The sequence below is a fragment of the Rhagoletis zephyria genome, unplaced genomic scaffold (assembly GCF_001687245.7).
Source record: "Rhagoletis zephyria isolate East Lansing unplaced genomic scaffold, Rhagoletis_zephyria_1.1 Rzeph_scaffold_09545, whole genome shotgun sequence".
NCBI lineage: Eukaryota > Metazoa > Arthropoda > Insecta > Diptera > Tephritidae > Rhagoletis > Rhagoletis zephyria.
In genome coordinates this window covers 8,507-19,818 of record NW_016166623.1, presented here as the reverse complement: position 1 = coordinate 19,818, position 11,312 = coordinate 8,507, and the positions used below count along the sequence as shown (strand labels likewise).

Below are 11,312 nucleotides of genomic sequence, written 5' to 3'. Positions count from 1 at the left end.
ATTGAAGCTAATTTATTCAAAATTGATACTTGCAACAATTCTTTACCAAGAAATACGTTTATGGTAAAATTTTGGAAAATGGGCATGGCACCGCCCACTTATGATCACATATATGTATATCGGTAACCGTTCTACCAATTTGTACCAAACTCGGTGTGCTAATTTACTCAAAATTGATACACCCCGGCTTACCATCTAGCGGAAGGTTTCGGAAAGGTGAAAAAACATATTTAATACTTGCGCCGGGTATTTAATGTTCGGCTCCGCCCGAACTTAGACTTTCTTACTTGTTCTATGTATAATTACGAAACCAGGGTACATATCAAAGCACAGTTCTTCAAATGTAGAAAGGTCCTAACTGTCAGGAGTTCCAGGACATTTCGAAAAGATACGCCCTAAAAGTTACAGGGAAGATGTTACAGTTAAGCTACATTCATTGCACGGCCGATGTGCTGGGCCTTCAAAGTCAACTCTTAACGTTTGGAGTCCAAATTCGAGACGACCCGTTCGGTAAATATATATGTGCATGTATCTGAATGTACATAAGCGTGTTTGTTCTTTTTCACGCAACATTCTTTGTATGTATATATTAAATATACTTAATTTCTATAAAAGTTTTCAGAAGAAAGCATTTACGCAAAATACACAACACTTGCAAGTACGTACGTCAAATTTAGTTTGGTTTAATGAAGTGTTAATAAAATGGCAAAATAAAGAACATTTCAATTTTAGCGAAATCCCCACTGTAGCCAGCGGCTTTTAAAAAAATAAACAAAGACCAATGCAAAGTTTTGGAAATTATTTTTAAAGTACATAGTATGTATGTATGTTCGTACGCACTCGAACATTTGTGTACTACATTAGCTTCTACAAATATAAAATACCTAAATAAACCATCATTGGTTTTGCGAAGAAACATTTAAGACTCGCAAGAATTCTCGAAAAATAGCGCAATTTTTTTTTAGTTAGTAAAATTTGTGTGGATACTTGAGGAAATATTAGAAAAATATACACTGAATAGTTAGCACTTGGTTTCAGTCAAAACTATTATTTATGTTATAAATAAATAGTTTATGGCATAACAATTTATAATTAAAATTTGTTTTAGTTAGTTAGCCAGCTGATTGATAGGACATGGCATAACAAATAATACTACGGCTTAAAGGTCTTTCCATCCGGATGATGAGACCCTTATTCTGCAGGCATAAGATACCTTCCGCTACACTTTAGAAAGCTAAAAGGATCTTCGAAGATGGAAACCTAAGTGTATCGACTGTGAATGAATTATGAGTATCAGGATTTCTCTAGTCTAGACAGGAAAGTCACGCAGAATACATTTTGACGTCTCATAATCCTCAAGACAAAGCCGATGGGTGGAACAATCAGTTGCATATCGATGGCTGAGTGGAAGTTCGACCTATCTCGGCAACCAGTTCGAAAACGCCCTATCTTTTCAAGAACGCCCTACTTCAGAATTTCATTGAAAAACGCCCTATCTCAGCTGCCGATTCAAAAACGCCCTATCCCAGCTTATTTTCAATGTATTTTCGTTTGAGAATTCTGAGATAGGGCGTTATTCAACCAAATTCTGAAATAGGGCGTTTTTCAATCAAACTTTGAAGTAGGGCGTTCTTGAAAAATTTTCTTTTGAACTGGCTTCCGAGATAGGCCGATCTTCCACTCAGCCATCGATATACAAGCGCAGGCTATAATGACCGGTTATAGCCATACCTAAATTAGCGCGTTTCGATTGTATTCTTATCTCTCTCTCTGTCGCGATTATTTATAGGTATGGTTCTTAATCTCAAACAATACTAACTGAAAACGAAAAATGGCACTGAAAATGATACGTCGGCGAAATAGGTTTCTCCAAACCCAAACTTTGCAAGCTATGACAGAAATTCGTACCAAAATACATACATCACCAATTAAGGTCACAAAATAGTTGACGGTTGAAAATCTATCCCTCGCGCACATGTCGACGACTTGATTACCGCCGATCCAGCGGTGGCTTGATATTACACAGACACAGTGCTTCCATGATTTTCGTTGTCAAGAGTGGAAGGACCAGGATTGTCCATTGGTTGCCTGTAAATAATACCCATGTACATACGAGTTTAAACCTTTTCATTGCTTGTCGAGATTGCTAACAGGAGATTTATTTTATGATGCATTAAGGTGTTGTATTTATGGTGCAGCGATTAGCACCGCCATATGAAGTTGTTACTTATCACTACTTGTTACTACATATTTTATTTGTATCATTCGAGGCGAATTCGCTGGATCATAAACCTAGCCTAAGATGTCGGCAATTAGGATTTTACCAGATTTTTGTGTGAGATTTAATTGATAATGTCTGGCATCACTGGCTGATACTAGCCCTAAGACCGAGAGCGAGACCAAACTTTGGATTTGACTGAAGCTTTGAATGACATTTTTCAATATGTATGTACATAGTATTTTTGTCAAGAAATGAATTCGGCTCGAACCATAATCGTTTGGCGATAACGCGGCAAAAAGACTCCATTGACTTTGAGTTTCAAGTCTGCACAGTATAGGACGACGTGGCCCAGATTGGTTTTACTAAAAGTTTACCGAGCGAGCGAGACCAACCTTTGGATTTGGCTGAAGCCTGGTACGACAGTTTTTTGTAGTATATTTGTCAGCAAACTAATGAGGCTCAAGTTATAATCGGTTGAGGATAATGACTATATTGACTTTGAGTTCCAAGTTTACTAAAAGTTTACATTGATAGGAAGTCTGACTATGCCTCTGACCGTGGATATTTCCAGATATTTGTCTTTTTCGGTTCTCATATACTGTAAAATTATAGTTTTTTTACCGGTTTCGGTTGAGATCCTCAATAACATAACGGTGGCCCCTCGGCAAGCAATGGAACTCTTCGGGCATCTGGTTTTGTAATTGGGTTTATACATATGTATGTATGTATTTTATTCAGTTTACAGCAAAAAAACAAATATCCTAATAACCAGAAAGGTGGTACTTAATATCTTCAAGGTATTTTTTTTTATTTGCCAGGCTATCTCCGTTTACAACGGCACACTCATGAAGAGTTCTTAAAATACGATCTCAAGCAGCGTTATTTTAATAAACAATTGCCTTTGGAAGCTGTATTTTCCTTTTTCTAAGGGAAGCTAAAGTAGAAGGGCTTGAAATTCTGGTCACTATAGTCAAAAAAAAAGGATTAAATAATTGAGTAGGAAATCGCTTCAAAAAGTGGCTCCAAGGGCCTAGTTTTCCACACGGAAGAATTACTGTATCACCACTTTTCCGTTCACAAAAATGTGCTAATAGCTGAGCTACCCTAAGACAGAAGGATTAAGTAGCAAAGACAATTTCCGATAATCGTTTTCACAATTAATTTGGACGCAAACTTCATGCCCACGATATGCCGCTGTGGACAAGTCGTTTGAACCCAAAACATTGAAGTCACTTGGGTAGTAGTTGGCAATAGAAAAACGACATAATCCCAACTGTCGCCAGATGCGAATCCGATTGATACGTTTGGGTAGTAACCCAGCTAGGGTGACGAAGAAAAAAAAATAATAAATTTTTTTTTTCAAACAACAGTCACTTTGACTGCTTTTTGGCTATGTAAATTTGTGGGTACTATGTGTATGCTAATTGTTTTCTTATTTAAAGTACAACAACAATAATGGCTAATTTTAGTAAGTGTGTTTTATAATAATGACATCACCAAGCTTGACTCATTTCTTGCTCCTTTTTCAAATAAAACTCACAGCCTACTCAGATATAGAAATAGGAACATACGTACATATATATGTATGTAAATATGTTGCTGCATGTACAATTTTAAATGCAAATTGTTTTAATTAAAAGTCACGAAATACATAAAACGCTTTCAAAACAAAGCAACATTTACGCTCTCGACGCAAATGAGTCACCTAAAAGCGAATTATTTACGTACTTTACTCTAAATTTGCTAAGTAAATAAATAAAATGCGGATAAGTGTCGACATAAATATGTACGTATATGTCAATATGTACCCATATGTACATATGTACATCTGTAACTAGATATTGCCAAAAACCACTTTGTAGTGATGGGCTTTTGTTATCGTTGAAAGCGCAAAAAATAGAATGCACAAGTGTGTCAGTGGCGAATTAATGTTTCACAAATAATTGTTTTTTTTTTCTATTTCTGTTGCTTTGCGCTTTGTTGTAAACTTTTACCGCTCAGGGTTTAAGCGCACATTTGCATTGTAAAAGTTGCAAACAATAAACATTTTCAAACAATGAACAAGCGAACAGGTTAAATTCGGTAAGCGAGTAAAAGCATTGGGTAAGCCAGTAATGGTTACATATTTGCCCTAGGGCGGTTCTAATTAAGTAAGTCGTAATTTTAATGCTCTCACCCCCCTAGAACTGTTCTTTATCGAAAAAAGTATACCCCTATTTTGTTTAACTTGACATCAAAATAATATTTAGAGGTCGCTCAAAGCGCTCAAAGTTGTCCATGTATTTTATATGGGGAAAAACAGATTTTCGTAGAAATGGTATAGAATTCTTCAAAATTAATATTTTTCTATCGAAAAACTCTGTTTCTCTTCAGGAGACTTCCTATGACATTACCCAATTGTTTATTTAACCATTTGTGAATACTAAAGATTTTTTATTTATCCCTCATTGCATTTTCTGGGAGTTTTGGCGGAGCTATAAAATATAGTTACTATAAAAAAATTGCTAAGTAAATAATTGGGTGTTATTATTGGGAATCTCCTGAAGAGAAACAGAGTTTTCCGAACCAAAAATATTGACTTTCAAAAATTCTATGGTTTTTTTACCATATAAAATACATGGAACACTTTGAGCACTTTGAGCGACCTCTAAATATTTTTTGATTTCAAAATAAAAAATAAGGGTATATTTTTTTCGGTATAGAACAAACCTAGGGGGTGAGCATAAAAATTCCGACTTTACTTTTTCACATGCATTTTTGGACAACCCTAATGTACATGCTACATATGTGCATATCTGTTGACGTAAAATAATAGTTTGCGAAATTTAAAAAGGTGTATACATACATTCATCATAAAGTCTTTAAGGAGCCTTTTTTCTTTTGAAACGGTATAACAAATACATTTAGGAACTACTCATTTAAAAAAGTAGTACTCATACTAGACCCATGTCAAATAACATTTTAGCTTTGTGACCATGATCATTCCTCCAGTAACTGTGGTTATATTTATGCGGGGTTTGCCTACCACATAGTTTGTTTTTATATTTCAGGGCATTTCGCAAAAGAGCAATGGAGTTTATTTNTGCCTACCACATAGTTTGTTTTTATATTTCAGGGCATTTCGCAAAAGAGCTACTCTACTCGTTCCCCTCTTCTGTGGAAAAGTTTGTTTTGCAGTTTAGTCGTCATAGACCTTTTTTTGGGCAGGTTTTCCTTATTATTATTTTTTTCGTAACCTTATACCTAATCCTCGAAAAGGCGGAGCAGAGACACAAAAAGTGTTCCGCCATCTCATTCCTTTCCAGGCAGGAAGGGCTAAGGGGTTTGTCATGTATGGCCATCACTGTCAAGTGTTTATGCCACGTAAAGTGCCCCACGAAGAATGTCATTTCAGGGGAATCAAATTTTAATTTTATTTGCAGTTGTATTGGAAACTGTTCTGGCAAGAATGTTATTAACTTCTAACTACATCTTCTCGAACTGGAAGTTGGAGAATAGAAGCCGGTGCTATTCTATACCCGAAGGATTTGCAGATAAGGCGTTTACATCGATTTGTCACCGGAATGGTTCAGTGCAAAATACTACTTCGCTGAAGGGCCCAGGCTGATGCTGAAACCTTTCGTTTCTCTGGTCCGAGCCACTGCCTAAAAAAGGACACATTTCAGCAGAATTAACTTTCCGGCGATTGACTATTGTCACAGTTGACGAAACGACGACAAAATCTACTGCTTTCTCTGTGATTTTTAAGCTCTAGCTGGACTTAAGCGGTTGACGTTGCCAACCAAACATTTTCGACTGTCTGTTAGACTTTATCAAGTAAAATATCGATTTTTTTCTATATGATGAATCTGTTATAGCCTAACCTACAAAGACTAAAATTTCTTCGACAGTGTAAGATATTTTGGACTGTTCTCTCAATCGCCGAATCTCCCTCAAAGCAACAATTTTCTTAGAAGGAGAGGACCGATTTTACGACGGCTTTGAACAGCTTCGGAGAACAGTGGTGTCTTTTAATACTTCCAATTAAGTTTATATCTAGCGACGGCATTTAACAGAGAATAAGGTCCAATAAAAATACATTAAAAACTTAAGGTAATTTTTACGAGTCTTTTATTGAAAAATTATATGTTCGAAGTTATAGCTACTATATCGGAGATCCCCACATCACTTCATAATCCACTTTCTTTCAGTGCATTTTTGTGATGAAGTGCAGAAATATTTCATGTGTTTATTTGAGTACTATATGAGGTCACTTCGACCATACAAAATGAAAAAGTTTACACTTACCTTTCTTTCTAGCGCCGACCTATTTATGTAGCATGTACTTGCTTTCTCAGCGTTGGTGATTATTATTTTTATTTTTGCAGCACAATTTTTACCAACTAATATTGCTATTTGATAACCGGTTTTGCAACCAATGGTTTAATTATTTTACTTTTTCACTTTGTTTTTTTGGTTTATTTCACTTATTGGTGGATTGGTACATGAAGACTGCAAGAAAGCGCTGTCATACTCGTAGTTATTTTTGTTGTTGCTTTTAAGCGACGTGATTCGTGATACCAACACCTGTATGTACATTAGGGTGGTCCAAAAATGCATGTGAAAAATTTAAGTCGGAATTTGTATGCTCTCACTCCCTGGGATTATTCTGTACCGAAAAAATATATCCCCAATTTTTTTTTTTAAATCATATTTTATATTGGATAAAACCACTTTTCGTAGAAATGGTTTAGAATTCTTGAAAATCGATATTTTTCGATCGGAGGAGATTCCCAGTAACAATACCCAATTATTTATTTAACTATTTTTTAATAGTATATTATATATATACTACTATATTTTATAGGTCTACCAAAAACCCCCAGAAAGTGACAGAAAATGCAATGAGGGATAAATAAAAAATATTTATTATTAAAAACTGGTTACATAAACAATTGAGCATTGTTATTAGAAGTCTCCTGAAGAGAACCAAAGTTTTCCGGTATGAAAAATGTAGATTTTCTAGAATTACATACCATTTCTACGAAAAGTTGCTTTTCCTTACATAAAATACATGGAAAACTTTGGAGCCCTTTGAACGACCTCTAAATATTTTTTGATTTCAAAATAAAAAATACGGGTATATACATATATATTTTTTTATACAGAACAATCCTAGGAGGTGAGAGCATTAAAATTCCGGCTTTACTTATTTTGGACCACCCCCATGTACATATGTACGTAGGTATGTAGATGTTGCGATTTTTACGACGTTCTTTAGTAAACTTAACTGCGCACGTTTAACTGCGCTTAGTTGAAAGAATAAAGTAATATGCACCATAAAAAATGCATAACCTTGCTAGCAATAGGGAAGGTGAGTTTGGACTTTCTAAATATTTAATATACATACTAAAATTCGTTAAAAGATACACCCAATAGGTGAGGTTTATGCTTTAACACATTGTAAGCAATGAGCGCATACAATTTTTTTTTTAGATTTTTCATTACCAGGCAATAACAAATGAAATCATTGTATCGATAAATTCTCAATACCAAACACAGACACATTGTTATCGTTTAGTGAAACGTAGTACTTTGTACATTCTTATCAGTCGCTAACATTTTGAAATCGCTTTTGCAGGTGATAGCGCAAATATATGTATGTATGTATTTATGATAACCTAGTAGATAATTTCAGGAGTTAAAAGCCCTGCGAAAGGCCTTCCTGAGAGTCAAGAGGCCTTCCTTTCTACAGTCCATTCTCCTTTCTTTTTTGTATGGGTTGGCGCTACCCATGGCCTTCCAGAAGAGCTTTTATAGGACGTACATCAGAAGGCCTTTTGGAGGAGTTCTTTTGAAGTTGCTTCTTTAATTTATAAAAAGCATACATCTTTGAAGTATTTGCTTAAGGTTTATATCAAATATGTATACTGCAACTTAAAATATTTATTTAAATTCATTTCTATGTATTCTAATGTAAATTTTAAATAGAAGATTCCTTCTAGAAAGCATGCAAGAACGCACTCTTTTCAGCCCTTCTTGGGTAGGCCTCTTAGAATGGCTTTACTTAAGAAGGCCTACCTAAATTATCTTCTGGGAGCCATACAATAACTATCGATGCGTGTATGTTCCTCCGTAACTGTTATCTACGCCAATAAAACAAATATGTACATCGACGATTTTCAGATAAAATTCCGCAATTCCAAACAGAATAAGGGTGACTTGTATTTACTTGGAAAACAAAAACTGGCCATTGTGAGTTCAAGGAAATGTTACACTTATAGAGCTTTTGCAATAAATCGAAATGTGTCATAAACTACATATGGGTGCTTCCATGGTGTTGGACGGGACATTAGAGTTAAATAAATCATACGAAAACGGAAGTTACTTATAAAAAAAAATTCCGTTTTATACCGTCCTTCGATTAACAAAAAATTTAGGTGCGCTTGGCGCACTGGTGTCGGAAAAATCGATCAAAAGGAGGTAAAAAAAAAATATTCTTGGTGCAAGAACATCTATAAATCATAATTTAAGATCTAACTGTAAATGCCGCAGTTATGACGAAAAATGTAAGTAGACGACCTCTACTTTCGGCCAACAAACAAAAAAACCAATCGAAATTGCCTAGCAAAAATACTTCAGATTCGAAGATATACGGCGAACATTTTGTTCTGGCGCGGTCTAATGTAAATAACATATAATTTTCTCAGGAAATCTGCCTTCTCCACAAATACAAAAAAAAAAATGTTAAACACTTTGCCACACACTGAACAAGTGAGCGCACCGCACCTTGAGTCACCAGCACATTTACAATGCCAATGGCAATTGCCCACATTTGGTCTAATTGTTCTAACAACTTCCTAACAATTTGAGCTGGTGGTGATCGTAAGTAAATATTTAGCATTTAGTAAAGATCACTTTGTCATAAGCGGACAGGCCTGTGACGACAGTGAGGGGATTAAGTTACTGCGACGCGGCGCTAAGTCAGCCACTTTAGCTTTGTAGTGGTTTGGCGCTGTGTCTTTCTTTTATTTCGTATGGGATCTGTGGGTCTTTTTTGTATAGAAAATGTATTCTTTCTTGTGTTTTGGTAATTTTGTATATTTGGAAGATAAATTCTAAAGCCATAAATTCGAAAGTCAGCGGCGTATAAGCAAAATAAACAAGTTTTATTGCTGGCTCTTTTTTTTTTTTTAGAAGTGATCACATGCGCTCATCGATCGATAGCAAAAATTGAAAGCAGATAGTGGCAGAATGTTTCGAAATGTTAAAAAAAAAAATTATTTATGCTCTTGCTTAGTACTTATGACTTCATACGATCGTGCATCACGCGAATATTGCTTTTTTTACACTCTATTTTAATTCTTTTGTTTTTTATTTCGTTTTTTATTTATTTTTTTTTTTTGTCTAATGACATCATCAACCCAACTGGCTGTGCTTATTGTTTAGTACAGGCCGCTGCGGCTAAATGCGGGTGATGGTGGCGGATCGTGATCGCATTTTGAAATGGATCGTCGTGAAGGGGAGTATTTTTTTTTTTTTGCTTTTTTGTTGTGCGAATTATACTCATTTTCGAAAAATGTTTTTATCCCTCACACATTCATGTTTTTATCAGCGTTTTGCTTGGTTTCTAATTGGAACGTGAGGGCTGCTTTATTATTTTCGTTATTAGTTTTTATTATTTCACGATTATTTATGTATGTATGTATATGTGTGTAACAGGAAACAGATACACTCACAGCGCAGCGAGTTCGCGGCAAATGTACGCAATTAATTTTTTATGAGTTTGCACGCGTGTACATACAAGCAAACAAACAAACACAAATGGCTTCCAAAAAAATAATGAGCGCCCGCAAGTGACTCGAATTACAGCGTTACAGATTTTTAAAATATTTTCGGGTCACTAATTTATTTTTTTTTTTAGTTTTTCATTGCAAATCACTAAATTCTCTTTTTTTTGCTTTTTTGTAAAATTTTTGTAGATACTAATTTGTTGATAATATTTGCAAACGGGTTTTATCAATTCAATTTCAATTCTGCGCCAAAGTCGAGGTTATTGCACAGCTGAGCTCATAAACGCGCGCGCACAAAAAAAGGTACACACAAAAAAAAACAGTCAACAGACATCAACAACTTGTTCACCGGTTTACCTTCACTAGTTCAATTTTATATATTTTTTTGTTTTGCGCAATTAGCAACATACAAACCCGTTCTTTTTTGCATGCATTTACTATGCAAGTACATATTTATATACAGACATATGTATGTATGTATGTTTATTTGCGGATAAATTCATTATTTGCATATAGTATTTCGTACACTTTGCAGATAACTTCATATACCCATATACATATACATATGTATGTACTTAGAACACTTCGTTATTTTTTTTTTGCCTGTACCCTTTTACCTTTGTTACTTATCTTCAACTTCACAAAAAATTACTTTGTTTTATTTTCAGGTATTTCACTTATGCGCGTTCCGTCGAGTACATCCAACACGTTTGGTGTTTGAAAAACAACTGAAAACCGTACCCAATGGACGCACGTTTGGTTGTTTAATTGTGGAGATTGCTCGCTTGCTTGCTGACTTGGTGGTTTGCTAGCTGACTGCCTGACTGCCGTGAGCGCCCTGAGCTGCAACATCAGCAGACCAAAAGCATTCCCCACGCTACAGTCACACTCTCCATCATTGTAGTCGTTGCCATCACTGCTGACACCGTCATACACCACTGACGCTCACTTTGCCGGCAAACGAACCAAACAAGAAAACGTTGACGTGTACGATGGGGTTGGTGCTCAGTGAATTGCGACAAAGGTACCTCATGCATAGCTTCAGTAACATATAAATATGTACGACCGGGCACAGTGATGCAGGTAAGGCGATAGCCCAAAAACAAAAATTACACTAACAAATTATTCGCAAAATGACAGTAAAAATTACAATAAATGTACAACAAATAATTTTGACATTAAAAAACATTGAGGCCAAAAAATCAGCTGCTCTGGTAACACCACCTATAGTATGTATAAAATAAGCTAAATAAACGAGCCACAAAACATCAAAGAGGTATACCTTTTCCTTAATGCAATTGTACAGTTTTATAGACGAC

The 11,312-nt window shown here is 35.4% G+C and overlaps 1 long non-coding RNA gene across 1 annotated transcript; it reads right to left on the bottom strand.

Annotated features, from left to right (window-relative positions):
• Window positions 1-6,508: 6,508 nt before the first annotated feature.
• Window positions 6,509-10,708, bottom strand: LOC108375871 (uncharacterized). Its single transcript, XR_001849212.1, has 2 exons — window positions 10,611-10,708; window positions 6,509-6,787 (listed from the first exon to the last, which is right to left on the bottom strand). It is a non-coding gene; the product is annotated as an uncharacterized LOC108375871 (long non-coding RNA).
• Between the last annotated feature and the right edge of the window lie 604 nt (window positions 10,709-11,312).